At 31.2% G+C, this 24333-nt stretch overlaps 3 long non-coding RNA genes across 4 annotated transcripts; all 3 read left to right on the top strand.

The window, feature by feature from the left end:
• The first annotated feature begins 1562 nt into the window (after nucleotides 1-1562).
• On the top strand, nucleotides 1563-9967 carry LOC117334876. 2 transcript variants are annotated; one of them, XR_004534245.1, is made up of 4 exons: nucleotides 1563-1679; nucleotides 2103-2176; nucleotides 2608-2812; nucleotides 3155-3265. It is a non-coding gene; the product is annotated as an uncharacterized LOC117334876 (long non-coding RNA). The 2 variants fall into 2 exon arrangements; XR_004534246.1 differs by lacking the exon at nucleotides 3155-3265 and adding an exon at nucleotides 9857-9967 and having other exon boundaries at nucleotides 1567-1679.
• A 5408-nt stretch (nucleotides 9968-15375) lies between these two features.
• LOC117334878 lies at nucleotides 15376-16945 on the top strand. The gene is made up of 4 exons (XR_004534248.1): nucleotides 15376-15467; nucleotides 15860-15933; nucleotides 16311-16515; nucleotides 16835-16945. It is a non-coding gene; the product is annotated as an uncharacterized LOC117334878 (long non-coding RNA).
• Nucleotides 16946-21723: 4778 nt separating this feature from the next.
• On the top strand, nucleotides 21724-23372 carry LOC117334877. Its single transcript, XR_004534247.1, has 4 exons — nucleotides 21724-21839; nucleotides 22264-22337; nucleotides 22741-22945; nucleotides 23262-23372. It is a non-coding gene; the product is annotated as an uncharacterized LOC117334877 (long non-coding RNA).
• Nucleotides 23373-24333: the final 961 nt, after the last annotated feature.

Genomic DNA, 24333 nt, shown 5'->3' with positions numbered 1-24333 from the left:
ATCACTTTCGGTTACACAACATATCTGCTGTTTTGGGTTGTCAAAATAGAGCAAACTAATACTCAATAACGACATTCGCTAAACAGTGAATGACATAAGGCATAAAACAAAACATTACCGAGATATATTCAAATAACAAATAACAGTGGGACACTTAGGATATCACAGGGGAAAGTATTTAATAGGAAAAAGTGCATTCTTCTTGATCGAGGGCTACCACCAATATACATCTGGTGAAACTCTAGTAAATTATTTGAAGGAATCGATTTTGTCTTTAAGTGTGTTGCTTCTTTTTACATTGATTGCGCGATTGGTTAAAACTAACCGATGACATCGGGCAGTATAATTTCCTGTACCTCAACCTGACTATTGACTTAACATAACAAGGACATGCAATTTGTCTTCCTGTATTTTTTCCATCTGAAATATTTTACTTTTTTTTCTGAATGTGTGAGATATTTTTATCTTTGGGAGTATCAATGAACATACACTGTGTATGTACACACACCTACGTTATGACACGTATTACAAAGTAATGATGATTGATACAGAAAGACGTTTAGCCCGCGGCAGTGTGACGATCATACTCTGAGGCCTAAATCATAGACGTCATCATATGTCTATATGGTAATTACATACAATGCATGTATTAAATCTATATGATAATAATCTTCTTTAATATATACTGCCTTTAGATGTGAAATCTGATTACATAGTTACAATTGAAAAATAAAGCAATGTTGATTAAGAATATAAGTTAATCATATCTGCCTCTTATGAATAAATATGGATATTAAATTATACCACCTTCTCTTTATCATTTGAAATTATATCTCGCGAACTAGGCCCTTACACAAGCGTACATGTATGCTCTGCGTTTAATGAACATTATTATCTATATTTATATGAATATAAACGAGTATATTAAATTCAAAATATCATGCACAAGAGGGTAGATTATATCTATATATCTTTTATAAATGTAGTTTAAATTTTTTCTGCATTACAGGAACACTATTGACATTTTTATAACTGAAATAATGACGTGATGTTATTTTCACATGATGTCACGATTGAACTCATGCAATCTTTATCCTAAATATTGTTTCTTCTTTCCCTTGCTTTCATACTTGCACACCTCCCACCACACATATCAAGTATAGACATTAAAAGACTATATCAACTTATTATGCAATAGTTCAGTATTAAGTTATGAACTTTTGTAAAACGCTCGTAATGATCATAGTTGCGATTAATACAAATAAAATGATCATTCACATCTTGTATACTGTATAAAACCTAACGATAAAAGGTAAAACAGTTAATCAAGAAAAATAGGTCTATTTATTATCATCAACAATTAAAGTATAGCGGTGTTATACAAATCAGGTTGCTATATGGTCAACTCGATTCCATCTCATAAAAAACCTCCTACTCACTTAAGGTCGTCATTTCACCGACATGTACGTCATTGGAGAAATACGGAATTCCAGATTGCTATAAATAGTGTACATTGTTCTGGTTGTAATCGTTATTCAAATGCGAATATAGGAAATGAGGAAATATAATAACAAATAATTTCCTCGTCAGATTGTATATAAAAGTGTTGATAATTCTTTCTTCAACACAACCAGCCCCGACAGAGACTGAACAAGTGTAAGCTACATTGGTGAATACTGGTAAGTCTGATGATGATTTGTGTGTAAAACCATCCACGTCTATGGTGGATGTAAGAAAGTTGTCGACGATATATTATACTCATTTAATATCAAACAATAGTAACTAATCATACATATCATAGTCTATTGAAGATTGTCTACTGGAATAGCAATGCACGCTAGTTAAAATATAACTCCAAATGATAACAGTGACTTCTATATTGTTTGTTTCAGTTAGTGTGATAATATATCAAAGTCTACAACTCAAGTCTTTCGATTACTTTGTATGTGTGTAAGAATAACAGCTAGAATCGGCAAAGCTATTATTGTAAATAAGAATGTGATAATCTTAAAATGTATATACGAAACTATTTCCTCACAATCACAGCTGTAGGCTTTCTGTTAAATACACAGAATCATACAGTTTCAAAATGTCGTTTACAGAAATACTAAACTGAAGATGCTGAAGCTGATCGTACTCTCCTGTCTGATGGCCTGTGTCGTGTGTCAGTCATATCGTAAGTATTCTCATCTATTCTTTGATATCAATATATATATATATATATATATACCTATACACCATCAATAATTTTCACACACAAAAATCTTAATGTATTTCTCATTATTTATTGAATCTCGTCTTAATGCTTATCTGTCGTGAATCAATAAAAATTCAAAATCTATGGAGAAATGTCATCTCAAGTGCTATTTCAATCTATACAGACCTACTTTAAACAATTTCTCTGTAATAAATATGATTTCAAAATAAATGGAGAAATGTAATCGTAAGTAGTGTTGATATTCAAACAGACCTACTTTTTAAAATGTCTCTGTAAAAGGTTTCGTGCCTGTACTTAATCTTCTGCCAACTGTATCAGAGTATATCTAGATACAGTACAGTTTATGTTAATGCTGATGATCACATCTAATAAAACAATAACCTTTACAGGAGGAAGTCGGGATTCCTTTTTGTTGGACGGTATAATTGGTAATAGTTGGGATACTGGTTTGGGTCAATGGGGATCCAATCGCTGGGGCAATGACGCATGGAATCGTGATATATACGGAAGTGACGTGTACCGACGTGGAGACAGAAGGTGGAGAAACAGGAGAATAGACAGATATTGATGTAGAGACCATGAAGTGTGGAAAAGGTATTTATTAAGAATGTTAAAAAAAAGTATTGTATGATATTTTTCGCTAAATATTATCAGATGAACATTTTATGAATAATCATCAATCTAAGTAGAGGTACACAAACTGATGGCGTGTTAACAATATATAAAACATTATCAAATAATGTTAGCAAAGTTTTGATATACGATTAAAACAATCGTTGCTGCAGATTGTCACGATGCTGAAATATACCGTTATGTGTAGGGTTTTGCCTGTTTTGTCATAAAACAGTAATGAAGTCTGGTATTATGGAATTGTCTATATATGATGCTGAATATTTATTCAATTCTGATGTTGTTGATTTTTTAATTCTTTTCCAGATCCATTTGGCCAAAGACTCAAACCGGAAAATCCATTGTCATCTTCCAACCATACATCCATTTGTAAATTCACATTCACAAATAATTTGTTAATAAATTCATATATTTGTATTTATGTTTTATTGTTCGTATTTTTGGGCTAACGTCAGCTCAACCAATGTTGAAATGCTATATGTAACAGATACAGGAAACAAAAAGAGGAGATGTAGACTCTCACAACGGGTACGCACCAGATATGGCAACAATCACCTAAATCAGTTAATAATAACGACTGTGTTATATCTTTCGTCTTGTTGGAAAATTGTGCAAAAAGTCCCACTCGTCAATAGCATATACTTATGTAATATGAATGAAGTAATAAATGCAGTACATGACTAATGTAATGAGAATATAGTAATAGATAATAATAACTACAGAATGCTATACATTTAGTAATAGATGAACACATTTAAAGTAATATGAATAATTTTGTAGGTATATGTAGTATATAACTAATGTCATATGAATAAATAAATATATATAATGCATACCAAATGCTATTATAATGTAGAAATGAAATTAATGCAATGCATACCTTACCTAATATAAATATAGTAATAGGGGTAATACATACCTTATGTAATATAATTATAGCAATAGATGCAATACATACCTAATGTAATGTGAATTAAGTAATACATGTAGAAATGGAACAGCGATGAAATGTAAATTGAACCACGCGTAGTGATACATTCAACTGTTAACCTTATCATGAAAAAAGTTGACATAATACTACAGAAGAAAGGAGTGCCTAATACCAATGTAATATTGTATAGATTTATGTGTGATCATCCTATTTTGATGTTTATTGCAGCATCATCAAAATGGTTGTAATTTGTACACTTATTTAGTATCATTAGTGTATTTCCGATGATATTCAGTTATGAATATTCGTAGTATGCATCGATAATATTCTCATAGAATGAGAACAAAGCCATGCCTTTCATTCACCCTTTGCCAACTGAAACAACTCACGTCGAGTAACATTGATTTTAATCTAGAATAATCGTTGATAAGATCCATGTGTAAAAAATCTTCATTAATTTTGATTTTGCATCATTTAAGTGTAAACTACTGGAAGGTAAAATTTCGCACAGGTTATAGCCTAAATGTTTTGAAATACATTGAACACTAAACTGTTACCAGATACTTTGTGAGGGTATATAATACAATTTAGGTGACATAAAGATATAATGTTGCTTTGGCGACATATATATATAATGTTGCTTTGTCGACATATAAATATAATGTTGCTTTCTCAACATATAAATATAATGTTGCTTTGTCGACATATAAATTGATGTTGCTTTGGCGACATACAGATACACTGTTTTTCGGCATTATAAAATATGATTCTCCTTTGGCGACACATAGTTACAAAGTTGCTTTGGCGACATATTAATACAATGTTGTTTTTGCAACATAAAAATAAAATCTGTGTGAATATCTTGCTAAGGATGTAGAATATCATGGTTTAACGAGTGAAAGATTAAAATATGTGTTCCGATTAGGAACAAGGATATCAATAATATATAATAATAGTACAAAAACAACAAAGTATTACCTTTACTTATTATGTCATGCGTTCAAGAAAGATTGGTTATCAAAACATACGTTTTCTGCTTATGAAGATTAACATCTGCATTGTTCTTAATTATGCACGATTTCCGAAAAAAATCATGCTACTTCAAACCAGTTTTTCAGCTAGCTATACAAACAAAATCTACGATAGCGTTATTGACTCGAATAAATCAAAATATGCCATGAAAAGAAAACTTGATATATCTTGCTATGCTCTTACATGCACATAGATTTGGTGAGAAAGACATGCAACTTGACATTCAATAAATAAAATTGTAATGTAAATATCATAAATATTAACAAAAACAAAATATATATGTTTTGGTCGTGTAAAGATCCAATGTAGTCTATTCAAGAATATCGTCCGCCATCTCTTCTTAGTTTTCCTCTCTCCCGCTGGTACTATTTTCTGCAGGTCTGGCTTGGAAAACCCTGAGGATCTTTTCATTTGGCTACATAATCTCAATTTAGATTGATCTAAAACGGTTAAAGGGTCTTTGTAAAGCCCGATGACAATAAACTAGGAGCTTCTATGGCAGAATCATGTTCAGTTGCCTTCATCCTTCTAGCTTTACTGTTAATGTCAAAAACTCAGGAGGCATGTAAAACGTGGACATATTCAAACAGCGCGTCGGCGACACACACCATTAGATATTTCAAGTAGAAATTTAAAACCAAAAACATTTCATTTACATTCTTATTATCAAAATATTTCCTTCCCAATTGCAAAAATATAATATGAGCAGCATTTAAGGAACATCTTACCCCTCCCACCTATCGTTACCAACTTTGGTAAGCTAGACAAACATGTGGTCTTATAAAGAAAATGAAGTTCAGTAGGGCTGTTTTAGCCAGACTGAATTTTTCATTGAAACATTTTGCTTATTATCGCATTCGTCTATATATTGTTAACCTTATAACTATACACAACACCGTAATAAATCATTTTAATTCAATTACTCACCTGAGAACATAATCACAAATATACGTTATTTGTCATATCATTGATTTCTGTAAAAGCGTAATCAAGCAAGCGTATGGCCAAGAGAGATAGAGGTACTAATGATTTTGTCCTGAAAATCATTAAAAATAAAAGGAAGACAGGAAAACATTACTATACTTTTGCTTGACGAACAGCTATTGTAGCTTGTCAACGAAACACAAAATCGATAAAAGAGCATGTTCACTGCCCAGACATTGGAAATGAGCATGGCACTTGTAATGAATTAAACGTTTGATACACACTGATAAAGTGTGTCAAAAATGATGTCATCTTTTGTTTTATTTTTTCGTTCTGTAATAAAGTAAGACTGATATGAGATATGCATAATGCGCCAGAAAAAGTTGTCCATTTAATTGATATTCACTTGAAGAACTAATTGTGTAGATATATTATTATAAGGGTGAATATTGATAAAAGTACAGTAGTAGAAATGCATTTTTATGACATATCCTATCAAGTTTTTCAAAAATTGTGTTCGAGGGTTTGATCCAAGAACAGTGTTGAAATTACCCGGTCTCGCTATGATAACATGCTTTTGCCCAAAATGTATAAAATTAAAATCTTTTGTTTTTTTTTGTTTCTTTTTTGTTTCTTTTTCTTTTTCATGTTCATTTTAAACATCTAATTTGATGGGAAAAACTATACGTTATTCTTCAACACACAGAAAAATGAAGGTGTCGGAACTGATTTTGAGGTATGCAGCCTCATGTCTATCAGTATGTAAAAATCAGCCTAAAATTAATTTGTTACATTTTAACCACTCAAATCATCAACTTGATAGCTAGTCATAAATCAGAACGTTACATTTGATTCATCGCATTGAAATCCGATGATTTTTTTTTATTCGGATCAAAATAAAGCAAAAATAGGAAAAATTGTTGTTTTGTGGCAAGCACGCAATATACACTACAATTCTAAATGAAATACTCATTTGATAACGATTATGCAAGGAAAACAAACCAGGAAAGAGCAGAATACAGCCCATTGACAATATGGCGACGCATTACTGTTAATGTTGCGCCCCATTATGTTGCTTATTCATGCGTATTCATGCAAATTACCTTTGTTGTACTTTGTTGAAACTTCAATATTCCGACGACGTCACATTGCTTACAGGTTCCCTAGCCTGTTGTGTCTGCACTGCCTGACATGAAGGCTACAATTAGCATTTTGCAGTCTTTTTGTTAGTTTTCGATAATTTAATTGATGAGATATAGTACAGCAACATCAAATGATATTAGCTATGGATATAGTTTAACGAGAAACGGTAAGTTAAGCGTAAGCATTCTACTTCCACTTTGTCACAACATTCCTGATCGAAGCCGGGATCGACTGTCATGGCAACGATGAAGGTCGTGGTTTTAGCAAATTATTAAACGTACAAACTTGTACGTATAGCTTAAAACGTTCTATATAATACAGTATGTCTTTGACAATTATCTGCAAACAATAAAGCAACTAATTACGATTCGTTGCGTTCGTGTAGTGATGTTTGTCCGTTTCTATGCCGCCATTCTACAATAAAAGCACTGAAGAGTTCCAATATCGGGACATGGACATTAATATCGATCGTAGTTTTTCCAAAAGTGCAGCCTTGTATCAAACTTTAAAAAAAATATGAAATGAGATTTTTGGATAGGAAACATTAGTGTCGAAGTTAAGGTGCATATATAATGAAAGACAACATTAACAGTGATGTGGACATCTTGTTTTCAAGTGTAGAACATCAAAAGGATAAGAAGTAAAAGGCCTGGTTTCATATTTCTACGCTCTTTTGATGGATATATTTGTTCACATTTCAACTTTAAGTCTTAACAAATGAAAAGAAAGAATATCGAATGCTTGCCCATTATATATATGTATATAGCATTTATTTTATTTTATAAGGACTGAAGTATGACAGAATATGTCATACTCGTGAAATACATGTCATTCAAGACAAGATTATTATATCATCATCAGTGATCACTAATGACGATATAAGAAGTGATGATTTAAATGTTTATCAAAATTGATCATTTATTTTAGTTTTCAGCTACTCGTACAGAATAAACCGATATTGTTCACACCTGCTACGCACTTAAGAGAAATATATTTTATCACACTTATGAAACAATGTATGTTATATTCAACGGGAATCAGTTCAATAGCCTACACCAAAAATTAAATTCATCTCTTATACCTATTTGAACTGTGTTATCATTTTAATAAGTTAACACATAGATGTATGTCACATGTTAAGAAATATTTAGATAAATTAAACTTTATTAATTTTCTAACTACTATGAACAGGTTATCAGCTTATAGTAATCACACTTCACGGCCAAAGTTGTTACTAATAGAAAACAATCCATGTTCTACCTAAACTCATTCAAAGGAGAAAAAAAGTCGACTAGTCATAGTTAACGAATACAACTTGGCGGGTTTATGCAAATCAGGTAGCTATATGGTCACCTCATTGTCATATCATAAAAAAAACTCCTACTCGCTCCATCACTAACATGTACGTCATAGCAGAAATAAGGAAATCATATTGCTATTAATACAGTGCGTTATATGTTCGCAGGAAAATGAGGATATGAAATCTGGGTCGATTTCCTCGTCAGGTTGTATATAAAAGTGCTGATAATTCTTTTTCAAACACAACCAGCCTTGACAGAGCCTGAACAAGTGTAAGCTACATTCGTGAATACAGGTAAGTCTGATGATGGTTTGTGTATGGGTTTATGACAGTTAGTAATGATAGAATCGTAAACCTATTTGGTTGCTTTAATGGTATAGTCGATGATATTTTACGGGTGTATATTCATTCATGGCAACATCAATTACGAATTTTACTTATCAAACATATTTAAAGTCTTTTTAAGATTCCTATTTAGATAACTAAGCTAGTTACCCTATAATCTCAAATTATAGCAACGACTTCTATATTTTCGTGTGTAAGAATGACAGCTAGTAACACTAGAATCGGCAAAGCTATCATTGTAAATAAGTAGGTGATCATTTTATATTCGAAATTATTATATTACAATCAAAGTTGCAGGTTTCTGTTAAGTACACAGGATCAACACTTTCAAAATGTTGTTTACAGAAATACTAAATTGAAGATGCTAAAACTGATCGTACTCTCCTGTCTGATGGCATGTGTCGTGTGCCAATCGTATCGTAAGTATTCTCATTTTATCTTCGATTTTATTCACGAGAAAACGTTAACGTATTTTTCATTTTCATTTAATCTCGTCTCAATGCTAATCTGTCATATTTCTTCACAAAACCTTATAAAGAAAATAAAAACTCAACAAAAATATCAATGAATAAAAAAAAATACATCAATTAAAAAAAGATGGAGAAATGTAATCCTTAGTTGTATTTTATATTCAAACAGACCTATTTTTTCAATTTCTCTGTAATTTATTTCGTGTTTTGTATATGATTTTCTGTCTACTACATATTAGCATATATCTAGATACATTACAGCTTATGTTAAGGCTGGTGATCACATCTAATAAAACAATAACCTTTTCAGGAGGAAGTCGGGATTCCTTTTTGTTGGACGGTATAATTGGTAACAGTTGGGATACTGGTTTGGGTCAATGGGGATCCAATCGCTGGGGTAATGACGCATGGAATCGTGATATATACGGAAGTGACGTGTACCGACGTGGAGACAGACGGTGGAGAAACAGGAGAGTAGACAGATATTGATGTAGAGACCATGAAGTGTGGAAAAGGTATTTATTAAGAATCGTAAAAAAATTGTATCGTATGATATTTTTCGCTAAATATTGTCCGATGAACATTTCATGAATAATCATCAACCTAAATAGGGAGACACAAACTGATGGCGTGTTGACAATACATGTATATAAAAAAAGTTTTGATATACGATTAAAACAATCGATGCTGCAGATTGTCACGATGCTGAAATATACCGTTATGAATAGAATTTGTCTGCTTGTTCATCAAACAGTAATTAATAAAAATGATAATAACAACAACAAAAAAGTCTGGTATGATTGAATTGTCTATATATGATGCTGAATATTTACTCAAATCTGATGTTTCTTTTTCTTTTTCAGATCCATGTGGCCAAAGACTCAAACCGGAAAATCCATTGTCATCTTCCAACTATACATTCATTTGTAATTTCACATTCACAAATAATTTGTTAATAAATTCATATATTTGTATTAATGTTTTATTGTTCATATTTTTTGGCTAACTATAGCACTGGTATTTATTATTTTAAACAACTCAAAGTCAGCTCAACCAATGTTGAAATTCTAAATGTAAAAGATACAGAAAACAAAACCGGAAGTCTCACAACGCGTACGTACTAGATGTGGCAACAATCACCTAAATGATGTAATAATGTTGGAAAGTTGTGCAAAAAGTCCCACTCGTCAATAGCATGTACTTATGAAATATGAATGTAGTAATAAATGCAGTACATAACTAATGTAATAAATTATAGTAATATATGTAATAACTACCAAATATTTAGCAATAGATGAACATATCTAAGGTAATATGAATACTCCTCTGTAATATATGTAGTATATAACTAATGTAATATGAATAAATAAATAGATATACCAAATGCTATTATAATAAAGAAATAAATGTAATACATACCTAATGTAATATCAATTCAGTAATATATGTAACACATACATAATGTAATAGGAATATAGCAATAGATGTTATACACAAGTTGTGTAATATAAAAATAGTAATAAATGTAATACATACCTAATATAATATGAATTAAGTAATAAATGAAGAAATGGAACAGCGATAAATGGTAAATTGAATCACGCGTAGTGATACATTCAACTGTAAACCATATCATGAAAAGAGTTAAAATAATACTACAGAAGAAAGAAGTGCCTCATACCAATGTAATATTGTATAAATTAAAGTGTGACCATCCTATTTTTGATGTTAATTGCAGCATCATCAACATTGCTAAAAAGCATTTTCTATTAATTATCACACTCTTTTTTAGTATAATTCGTGTATTTCCGATGCTATTCAGTTATGACTATTGCGTAGTATGTATCGATAATATTCGCATAGAATCTGAACGAATCCATGCCTTTCAGTACTCTTTGCCGACTGAAACATCAACTCACTTCGAGTACCATTGATCGCAATCTGGAATAAACGTTGATATGTTCCATGTGTAAAAATCTTCATTTATTTTGATTCTATATCATTAAAGCGTAAACTGCTGTAAATAAATTCCTTACATATCAAAAACGTTTTGAAATACATTAAACATTGAACTGTTAACAGATACAATGTGGAGGTATGTAATACAATTAAGGCGACATATATATATATATATATATATATATATATATATAATATTACTTTGTCCACATATAGACATAATGTTGATTTTGCAACGTTTAAGCAATAAACTGTGGTTTTAATGTTGTTATAGTCGATATGGCAGCAAGATATATGGTGGGCAATGTAGCATGGTAACTCTAACGGGGTTCCCATGCTACATTGCCCACCATACATCTTGCATACTTATAATTACATTGTCTGACCGTTTTCATCAACTTTGAAAAAAAACTAAACCAACATAAAAAAAAATCCCGCCTTACATGATCCACTGGGTGTTATAGCCTGAGCCTGGGTGTTATAGGCGTATGGTGGCAACTGCCTCTTAGCATTGTGTCAATAGGGAAATGCAGAGCAAATGTAAATATAAAAATATAAGGTTGCTTTGGCATCTTAAAAGCATGATGTTGCTTTGGCGACATATAAATGATATTGTGTTTTGCGACATATTGATACAATGTTTTTTTGGCAACATAAAATATAATTTGGCACGGCCACTTATGAATATGTTTTGGCGACATACAGATATGATATTTTTGGCATCATCAAATATGATGCTCCTTTTGCGACACAATTTTACAATGTTGCTTTGGCGACATATGAATAAAATGATACTTTGGCGACATATTAATACAGTGTTGTTTTGGCAACATCAAAATAAAATCTGTCTGAATATCTTGCTAAGAATGTAGAATTTCATGGTTTAACGAGTGAAAGATTAAAATAGTTGTTCCAATTTGGATCAAAAGATATCAAAAATAGATAATAATAATTAAAATAAAAAACAACAAAAAAAACAACAAAAAAACAAAAACAAAAACAAAACACAAAAACAAAAACAAAGTATAACCTTTCTTTATTATGTCAGGCATTTTCAGAAAAGATTGGTTGTCAAAATCATACATTTTCTGCTTATGAAGATTAATAACTGCATTGCTATTCATTATTCACGATTTAAGAAAAAATCATGTTACTTCAAACCAGTTTTTCAGTTAGTTACCTATATAAAAATCTATTCATATTCATATTCAATTGCCTATATTCTTCAAAGTTTGATGTTTATGCCAAAAATTCAGGGGGCATGTAAAAACGTGGACATAACTAAACAGCGCATCGGCGACACACATTATTAGATATTTAATTTGAAATTTCAAACGAAAAATATTTTATCTTCATTTTAATTATCAAACTGTTACCTTCCCAATTGCAAAAATATGATATTAACAGCACTCAAGGACTATTAGAATATTTACCCCCTTGGGGGTGAGACAGGGAAATCTCAACCCGATGGGGAGATTCTTAAGTTGTCAAACATGAGGCTTGCCGTTTCAGCCAGACTGATTTGATCATTGAAACTTTTCGTTGATCATTACACTCTACTGTCAACTTATCAACCTTCACTCTAAGCAATACCGTCATTAATCCTTAAAATTCAATTACACACCTGATACAATGATCACAAGTATACGTTATTTGTCATATCATTAATTTCTGTAAAAGCGTTGTCAAGCAAGCGTATGACCAAAAAGGAACACAATATCATTAATATTGTTATGAAAATCATCAAAAATAAAAACAAGACAGAAACATATACTACACCTTTGCTAGACAAGCAAGTATTGTAGCTTATCATCTAATCACAAAATCGGTAAAAAAAAAATAATAAAAAAAAAAAATAAAAAGAGAAAAAATATTTTACTCCCAACATAAGCGGGCTGAACTTGGCAGCGGATTCGTTTTTCAAATCCCCTATAACGAATTACGAATGCGCTGCTTACTTACTTCTTCCGGGATATAATTCCAGAGTTTTAATCGTATCATTGTCGACGCATTCAGATTTAACTTCTGGCGCAGTTCAGGCATAATTCTACAAAAACACTTTACATCAACAGACCGATATTCTTTTTGCAATGCTTGTATGGAATGTTGATTTTTTTATATAATGCTATGCATGTTTAACATATCAAAATGAACTTTTCTTAAAACTACACTAGAGTAACGGGGTTTATGAGCATGCCGGTCACTTGAAATGAGTATGGCACATGTAATGAGCTAACCCTGTGATACACAGTGATACAGTGTGTCAAAACTGATGTGATATTTTTTTTAATCTTTCCGTTCTGTAATTTGCCTGAGATTTATACGAGATATGTATAATGCACCAAAAAGTTGTCCATTCAATTGATATTCACTCAGGTAAAAAACTAATGGTATAGATATTTTATCATAAGGGTTATTATAGAAAAAAGTAGACAATTACAGAAATATGAACTTCCCCATTAGTTTTAACCATTCCACTATCTTTATACTCGGAAATGCAATTCTTTAAAATATCCTATCAAATATTTGAAAAATTGTGTTAGAGGTTTTGATCCTAAAACAGTGATGAAATTACTCGGCCTCGCTAAGATTCCATGTTTTTGCTCAAAATAGATGAAATTCAAAATTTTTGTTTTTGTTTTTGTTTTGTTTGTTTTTTTTTCAAGCTAATCTGAAACATTCAGCTGAATTTTTTTTGGATAGATTTGATAAAAAATTTGATTATCCTTCAACACAGAAAAAAATGACGGTGTCGGAACTAATGTTGAGGTATGCAGCCTCATGTGTATCAGTATAAAAAAAAAATAAAAAAAATAATCAGCACTTTTGTTTGTTTTTTATTACGTAGGTGATAAGTCTGTTTGTTACAGCTTTACCACTAAATTACAAGATAGCATCAAGTCGATAGCCAATCACAAATCAGAACTGTACTTTCGATTCATCGCATTGAAATCCGATGATTTGTTTCCGATCAAAATGAAACAAAGGTAGTAAAAGTTGTTATTTCGCTGAACGTTCGCAATATACATTGCAATTCTTAATAAGATACTTATTTGATGACAGTTATACAAGCAAAACTAACCATGTAAGAGCAGAAAACTACCAATTGACAATATCGCAATATCTTGTTTTCAAGTGTAGAGCATCAAAAGGATAAGAAGCTAAAAGACCTGGTCCCTTTTTTCTATGCTTTTTGATGGATAGATTTTTTTTCACAGTTCATCTTTTGGTCTTTAAAAATAAAATAGAAAGAATGGTGCTTGCTCATTCAATATAACATTTATTGCACAGAGTGACTGAAACATGACAGAATATAAAGATATTTTTGACTCTTGCTTATATATCACCATCAGTGATCAGTACAGACGACATCAGAAGTGATGATTTAAGTGTTTATCAAAATTTATCATTTCTTTTAGTTCACATGTAAAATATAGTACCTTTGCTTAATATCTTCAAACTGAAAAAATACTTGTACAGAATAAACCAATATTTTTCACTCGTAAAAATATATATTTTATCACACTTATGAAACAATGTATGCTATATTCAACGTGAAACAATTCAATATCGTTCAACAAAAAGCAAATTCTTACATATTCCTTTTGAAGTTTATTTTGCAATATAGTGAATACGACACATCTCTTACTCTTTAGTCAACAGCGTGGTGACATTTACATATCATTTCACAATTGTTCTCACATAACGGCAAAGCTCGATTGCAAGTTGATTGTACGCGTTGCAGAGAACCTCATTTTAAACGGCAATATTGTGTTTGACATCTGTTATGAAACTCATTTTTATAATAATCGTTATATCCATTTACATTGCTATCTAGGAAAATAATAGTTGGATAATTTAATTGTTGTTTTGTTAGTGTTTATTGTTTATCATATTAGATATCAATCACAGAAGTGGTTCTTAAACAATATATGCAATATTTCACAAACATATCATCCATTTTACCTATTTGTATTATCCTTTTAATAAGTAAACACAAAGCTATATCATATATTGATAAATGATAAATAAATTAAACTTGATCAATTTTCTAACTATTATGAACAGGTTATCAGCTTATTATAATCACACCTGACGGGCAGAGGTGTTACTAATAGAAAACAATCCATCTTCTATCTAAACTCATTCAAGGGAGAAAAAGTCGTCTAATCATAATTAACGAATACAAACAACCTGGCGGGTTCATGCAAATCAGGTAGATTTATGGTCACCTCAGTGTCATTTTCATAAAAAACCTCCTACTCAGATAAAATCGCCCTATCACTAACATATACGTCATACCAGAAATAAGGAAATTCCAGATTGCTATGAATAGAGTAAGTTATAGGTTCGCAATCGCAATAAATTCGAACTTAGGAAAATGAGGAAATATAATCACGGTCGATTTCCTTGTCAGAATGTATATAAAAGTGTTGATAATTCCTTTTCAAACACAACCAGCTCTGACAAAGTCTGAACAAGTACGTGTAAGCTACTGTACGTTGGTGAATACAGGTAAGTCTGATGATGCTTAGCAACGATATAACCGTTAACCTATTTGGTTGCTTTAATGAAATAGTCGATGATTTTTTATATTCATTCATGTCAAGCACAATTACTTATATTTAATGTCAATAATAAAAATTTGCACATCATACATATTTATAAAGTCTATTTAAGATTTCTATTTATATAACAATGATAGCTAGTTACCCTAGAATCTCACATTATAGCAACGACTTTAATATTCTTGTGTGTAAGAATGACAGCTAGTAACAATAGAATCGGCAAAGCTATTACTGTAAATATGTAGGTGATCATTTTATATTCGATGTTATATTACAAACACAGATGCAGGTTTTCAATGAAGTACACAGAATTATACAGTTTCAAAATGTTGTTTACAGAAATACTAAACTGAAGATGCTGAAGTTGATCGTACTCTCCTGTCTGATGGCCTGTGTCGTATGCCAATCATATCGTAAGAATTCTAATTTTATCTTCGATTTCATTATATATATATATACCTTAATACTATTGATATTTACTCATTTTCATTTTATCTCATGTTAATGCTAATCTGTCATATTTCTACACAAAACCTTATAAAAGAAAACAAAAAGCTTAAAAAAAAGAAAAATGAATAATAAAAATAATGAAATCAAATAATATGAAATAATGGAGAAATGCAATCCTAAGTTGTATTTATATTCATACAGACCTACTTTAACAATTTCGCTATAATTTATTTCGTGTTTTGTATTTAATTTTCTGTCTACTGTATAAGTGTATATCTAGATACATTACAGTTTGTGTTAATGCTGATGATCACATCTAATAAAACAATAACCTTTACAGGAGGAAGTCGGGATTCCTTTTTGTTGGACGGTATCCTTGGTAACAGTTGGGATACTGGTTTAGGTCAATGGGGATCCAATCGCTGGGGTAATGACGCATGGAATCGTGATATATACGGAAGTGACGTGTACCGACGTGGAGACAGAAGGTGGAGAAACAGGAGAATAGACAGATATTGATGTAGAGACCATGAAGTGTGGAAAAGGTATTTATTAAGAATCGTAAAAAAATTTGTATCGTATGATATGTTTCGCTAAATGTTATTAGATAAACAAATAATGAATGATCATTAACCTAGATAGGGACACATCAACTGCGTGTAAACAATAGATCGCAAATATTTGATATAAAATAAAGACAATCGTTGTTTCAGTTTGTCGCAATGAAGACATATACCGTTATGGATAGGTTTTTGCCTGTTTCGTCATAAAACAATAATTAATATAAGTCTGGTATGATGGAATGGTCTATATATGATGCTGAATATTTACTCAAATCTGATGTTTGTTTTTTTTCTTTTCCAGATCCATGTGGCCAAAGACTCAAACCGGAAAATCCATTGTCATCTTCCAACTATGCATTCATTTGTAAATTTACATTCACAAATAATTTGTTAATAAATTCATAAATGTATATTAATGCTTTATTGTTTGTAATTTAGACTATCTATATCATTGGTATTTATTTTAACTCAAACTCAAACTCAGATCAATAAACTATGAAATTCTAAATGTAACAGATACAGGAAACAAAAATCAAAAGAGAAGATGTAGAGTCCCACAACGGGCACGCACCACACGTGGCAACAATCACCTAAATCAGTATATGATAACGACTGTGTTATATTTTCCTTCCTGTTGAAAGATTGAGCAAAAAGTCACACTCGTGAAAATCATCTAATGTAATGATATTGTATGTAGTATATACCTTATGTTATATGAATGTAGTAATAAATGTAGTACATAACTGATATAATAGGACTATTGTAATAGGTGTAATAGGGAACAACCAACCAATTGAATAATAGACTTTTGAAACTTGTCCCTGTGTATAGAAAGATCAGCCCGGGATAAAATGTTTGGCAGCCACTGATTGGCCAGTATATTATGAAGTTCCAAATTAGATATGTAGCCTGCTAGGCAACTATTTACAGGTAAAATTGATATAAATTTGGTAAGTCAGATTTGTTTTCCTCAAAAGTTGAGGTCAGGATAATTGACAGATTTCTCGGAACTTTTACTGCGGAATTTCAAAATGGCTACCATGGGAAAAACTTTAGCTGAAGGACCCTGATCTACTTTTGTTTTTAATTAAGTGTTATATGAGACTATACACTTTGGTTATAAATAATAACTTTTAAATTGAATTAATGAATTTTGATGATATACATGTACTCCAAAACATTAACACTGACGTCTATGGAAAAACAATTGGTTGGTTGGTCCCTAATAACTATCAAATGTTATATGAATGGACATATTTAACGCTACATGAATTCTGTAATGTATGTAGTATATAACAAATGTAATATAAATAAATACACAGATGTAATGCATGCAAAATGTAATAGGAATATATTAATAGATGTAATATTATCTAACGTAATATAAATATAGCAATAAATGTAATACATACCTAATGTAATAGGAATATAGCAATATATGTAATACATACCTAATGTTATAGAAATATAGCAATAGATGTAATACATACCTCAAGTAATATAAATATAGTAATAGATGTGATACATACCTAATGTAATATGAATTCAGAAAAAGATGTAGAAATGGATGAGTGATGGTAGGTAAATTGAATCATGCGTAGTGATACATTCAACTATAAACCAAATCATGAAATGTGTTGACATAAAAACAGAACAGAAGAAAGGAATGCCTCCTACCAACGTAATATTGTGAAGATTATGGTGTGAACATTCTATTTCTGAATGCCTATTGTCGGCATTATCAACATGGCTTAAAAGCATAATTTTCAATTATTACACTTTGTTAGTTTCATTCGTGTATTTCCGATACTATTCAGTTTTGTCTATTTCGTAGCATATAACGATAATATTCGCATCGAATCAGAACAAAACCATGACTTGTATTTATCCTTTATCAACAGATATACGTTGATATTCCATGTGTAACAAATACTCAACAATTTTGATTCTCCATCATTTAATTGTAAACTACCAAAACAAAACAAAAACAAAAAAAAACCAACAACTTGGTCCAGATTATGACTATTTTGATATACATTAAACATTAAACTGTTACCAGATACTATGTGAAGGTATATAACACATTTTAGGCAACATGTAAATATAATGTTGCTTTGGCAACATAAACATAATGTTGCTTTGACATCAAATAAATATGATGTTGCTTTGCCAACATACGAATATAATGTTGCTTTGACGTCATATAAATAGGATGTTGCTTTTGCAACATAAAAATATAATGTTGCTTGGCGACACATAGGCGACACATAGTTACAATGTTGATTTGGGAACATATCAATATGATGTCGCTTTTGCGTCTTTAAAAAAAAAGTTGCTTTGGCGACTTATAAATATAATGTTGCATTGGCGACATATTGATGTATCGTTGATTTGTCAACATGTACATATAATGTCTCCCACGTGCTCGTTAAGCCTCACGTGAACGAATTGATGATGTTATAACGTGATTGATTTGTTTTTATTACACAATCAGAAACATCTACTAGCTTTGGAGTAATTATTTAATGATTAAGCCTTCCTTTCTGGTAAATGAATAAGGAGAAAAAATCAAGAACAACGACATCCACACGACACTGTAATTCAAACTCATATCCTGTAAGACGACGACAAAATGTTTATATTAATTAGACTCAAGAATGTGTGAATGTTAGCAACTTTAACCGTACTTGTACCGGTACATCGTGTAATTTTCATGTCAACGTACACGTTTAATTTAATTACGAATGCTAAGTAAGTTACCTAATCTCAATTAAGGTTGTTTTTGCAAAAATATAATCTGAGCAGTATTCAAGGACAAACATAACCCCGTCACCCTAACGTTACCCGCATTGGTAAGCTAGACGTAAAGTGATCATATAAAGAAAGCGGAATTCAGTAGGCCTGTTTCAGCCAGACTGATATGTCCATTGAAACTTTTTGTTAATTATTACACTCTACTGTCAACTTGTCAACCTTCACTCTACACAATACCGTCATAAATTCTTTAAATTCAATAACCCAGCTGAGAACATAATCACAAATATAAGTTGTTTGCCATATTAACCTTTCTTTAATATGCCATACCATGCCATGCAGATTTACCAGAAAAGAGTGGTTGTAAAAAGTATCAAATTCACTTCTTTGTAGATTAATGTCTGCAGGGTTCTTTATTATGCACGATTTAAGAACAAAAGTTACTTCAAACCAGTTTGCAGTTATTTACCTCTATATAACAATTCTAAGACAGCGTTATTAGCTGGAATAAAATAAAATATGCCATGAAGAGAAAACTTGATATATTTTGCTATGATCCTTCCTGTATATAGATTTGGACAGTAAGACAAATGCCAGCGTAATCAACCAAGCGAATGACCAAAAGAGGTAGAAATACAAAAAAAAAAAAAACATAAATATTGTCCTGAAAATCATTAAAAATTAAAACACGACAGACAGAAAAACATACTACACCTTTGTTAGACAAACAGGTATTGTAGCTTATAATCGAAACATAAAATTGGTAAAAAAAATGATAACCACGGAATAACATTCAAGAGTTTTAATCGTAACATTGTCGACGCACTCAGAAATGCCTTCTGGCACTGTTCAGGCATATTCTGTATATATTTTCAACATACCAAAATAAACTTTTTTAAACACTACGAAAAATTCACAAGTACACTAACTAGAGTACCGAACTTTTTTAAGCCAGTTGAAATGAGCGAACCATTTGATACAGTGATGAAGTACATTTGTATGTAAAAATTGTTGTGATTTTTTTTTTATCTTTTCGTTCTGTACTTTGCTTTAGACTTATAGACGTATGATAATGCAGAAAAAGCTGTCCATTTAATTGACATTAACTTAGTTCAAAAACTAATTGTGTAGATATTTCATTATCAGGCTAAACAATGATAAAAGTAGTATAATTACAGAAATATGAAATTTCCCATTAATTTTGACAATTCCACTATCATTATAACCGGAGATGTCATTCTATGAAATATCCTATTCAGTATTTGAAAAATTATGTCCGAGTTTTTGATCCCAAAACAGTGATAACATTTTCCGTTTTCGCTATGATTACATGTTTTGGCCAAAATGTTTGAATTGCTTTTTTGATGGATTAGTTTTATGAGAAAGGTTATACGTTATTTCCAAAAGCACATAGAAAAAAAGATTGTACCCGTTTTAGTCTTTAAAAATGAAAATGGATGCATGTCTATTAAATATAACATTTCTTTCACAGAATGACTGAAGCATGACTAATTATGCAGATATTTTTCATTCGTGATTCACACATTTGATATTCTGTCAGTGATCAGTACAGACGATATAAGAAGTGATGATTTAAGTGTTTATCAAAATTGATCATTTCTTTTATTTCATTGGTAAAATATAACTCTGCTTAATATCTTCAAACTGCAAAAAAAACAAAAACAAAAATAACAAAATCCTCGTAGAGATTTCACTCGTGATACGCACTTGAGAAAAATATCTTTTATCACACTTATGAAAAAATGTATGTTATGTTCAACGGGAAACATTTCAATATCCTATAATTTAAAATCAAATTATAACATATTACTTTTGAACTTTATTTTGCTATATAGTGAATATGACACATTTCTCACTTCAGACAACAGCAATCCATTTACATTGCTATCTAAGAAAATAATAGATGGGAGATTTAACTGTTGTTGTGTTAGTGTTTATTGTATGTCATACTAGATATCAAATACAGAAATCGTTCTTGCAATATTTCACAAACAAATCAACCATTTTACCCATTTGCACTGTGTAATCATTTTACTAAGTTAACACAAGGCATATATTGTATATCAGTAAATAATTAAATAAATTAAACTTTATTAATTTTCTTACTATTATGAACAGGTTATCAGCTTATAGTAATCACACTTGACGACCAGAGTTGTCACTAATATATGATAAACTATCTTCTGTCTAAAAAGTCGACTAGTCATAATCAACGATTAAAACCTGGCAGGTTTATGCAAATCAGGTAGATATATGGTCACCTCATTGTCATCTCATAAAAAACCTCCTACTCAGGTAGGTCGCCCTATCACTAACATGTACGTCATACCAGAAATAAGGAAATCAGATTGCTATTAATACAGTACGTTGTTATGTTCGCATTAGCAATAGATCCGAACAAAGGAAAATGAGGAAATAAAATCACGTCGATTTCCTTGCCAGGTTGTATATAAAAGTGTTGATAATTCTTTTTCAAACACAACCAGTCCTGACAGAGCCTGAACAAGAGTAAGCTACATTGGTGAATACTGGTAAGTCTGATGATGATCTTTGTGTATTTTAGACAGCAAGTAACAATTAGAATCGTAAACATATTTTGTTGCTTTAAGGAAGTAGGCGATGATATTTTATATTCATTCATGGCAAACACAATTCCGCATTTTATTTGAAATAGTCTATAACAAATTTTGCAGTAACTTATCATACATATTTATAAAGTCTATTTAAGCTTTCTATTTAGATACCAATCAGAGCTAGTTACCCTAGGATATCAACTTAAAGCAAAGACTTCTATATTCTTGTGTGTAAGAATGACAGCTAGTAACAATAGGATCGGCAAAGCTATTACTGTAAATATGTAGGTGATCATTTTATATTAGATATCATATTACAAACAGAGTTGTAGGTTTTCTGTTAAATACACAGAATCATAGAGTTTAAAAATGTTGTTTACAGAAATACTAAACTGAAGATGCTGAAGCTGATCGTACTCTCCTGTCTGATGGCCTGTGTTGTATGCCAATCATATCGTAAGTATTCTCATCTATTTTTCGATTTCAATACACATATATATCTTAACACTATTAATAATTTTCACGAGAAAATGTTAACGTATTTTTCATTTTTATCTAATCTCGTTGAAAGCTAATCTTGGGTATTTCTTAACAAAACCTAAAATAAAGAAGAAACTTAAAAACAAAAAGTAATAATTGTAATAAATGAAAAGAAAAAAAGATAAAATAACAAAAGAAATAGAGAAATGTAACCCTAAATTGTATTATATTCATACAGATTTACTTTAGGAATTTCGCTGTAATTTATTTCGTGTTTTGTATATAATTTTCTGTCTACTACATATTAATATATATCTAGATACATTACAGTTTGTGTTAATACTGATGATCACATCTAATAAAACAATAACCTTTACAGGAGGAAGTCGGGATTCCTTTTTGTTGGACGGTATCCTTGGTAACAGTTGGGATACTGGTTTGGGTCGTTGGGGATCCAATCGCTGGGGTAATGACGCATGGAATCGTGATATATACGGAAGTGACGTGTACCGACGTGGAAACAGAAGGTGGAGAAACAGGAGAATAGACAGATATTGATGCAGAGACCATGAATTATGGAAAAGGTATTTATTAAGAATCGTAAAAAAATTGTATCGTATGATATTTTTCGCTAAAGAATCATCAATCTAAACAGGAAGACACAAACTGATGGCTTGTTAACAATATATGAAAACATTATCAAATAATGTTAGCAAAGTTTTGATATACAATCAAAACAATCGTTGCTGCAGATTGTCACGATGCTGAACTATACCGTTATGTATAGGGGTTTGCCTGTTTCGTCATAAAACAGTAATTTATATAAGTCTGAGATGATGGAATTGTCTATATATTATGCTCAATATTTATTCAAATCTGATGTTTGTTTTTCTTTTCCAGACCCATGTGGCCAAAGACTCAAACCGGAAAATCCATTGTCATCTTCCAACTATACATTCATTTGTAAATTCACATTCACATTTAATTTGTTAATAAATTCATATATTTGTATTTCTGTTTTATTGTTCGTATTTTGGGTCAACTGTAGCATCGGTATTTATTGCAAAAAAAAAAAAAAAAAAAAACACAGCTCAACTAATGTTGAAATTTTAGATGTAAAAGATACAGGACAAAAATATCGAAAGGGAAGATGTAGAGTCACAAAACGGGTACTCACCACATGTGGCGACAATCACCTAAATCAGTATATTATAACGACTGTTTTATATTTTCCTTCCTGTTGAAAGAATATGTAAAAAGTCCCAAGCGTGAATATCACCTAGTATAATAGTAATACGGCGTTTATACCTTTTGTAATATGAATGTAGTAATAAATGTAGTGCATAACTTCTGTAATAGGAATATAGTAATAGGTGTAATAGGGAACAACCAACCAATTGAATAATAGACTTTTGAAACCTGCCCCTGTGTTACGAAATTTGAGCCCGAGATAAAATGTTTGGCAGCCACTCATTGGCCAGTATATTATCAAGTTCCAAAATAGATATGTAGCCTGATAGGCAACTATTAACAGGTATCATTATACCTCAGACTTGTATCACAGCTTCTGATTAGTGAAAACCATGTCACTTGATTAAAAACATTCGTTATGTCAACCACAACTTTCCAAATAATTCATTATTGACTTGCTGTCGCTTTCGAAACATCATGTCACCCTCTGAATATCATAATGTCACCCTCTCGTGAGCCCTCCAAAATCGTTATGTCACCCTCTCGTGAGCCCCAACTCGGAACTCTCTTCCGGAACGTCTTCAAAAGTAGTCGAATCAGAGAAGTTCCGAGTAATCTGCTTGACAACAACAATGGCTGCCGGCGGACGCTATCGTCTGCCAACAGAGGAGGAATTGGCGAAATTATTGCAAGAAAAGGATTCTAAAAACACCAAAAGGGTCATCAATGTGGCCGTGGATTCCTTTAGACATTTCCTATCTGCAACAGGTAGGCCTAGACC

The sequence above is a fragment of the Pecten maximus genome, chromosome 9, assembly GCF_902652985.1.
Source record: "Pecten maximus chromosome 9, xPecMax1.1, whole genome shotgun sequence".
NCBI classification, from domain to species: Eukaryota; Metazoa; Mollusca; class Bivalvia; order Pectinida; family Pectinidae; genus Pecten; species Pecten maximus.
Note: the sequence above shows the minus strand (reverse complement) of the source record. Positions and strands in the feature narration are given on the sequence as shown.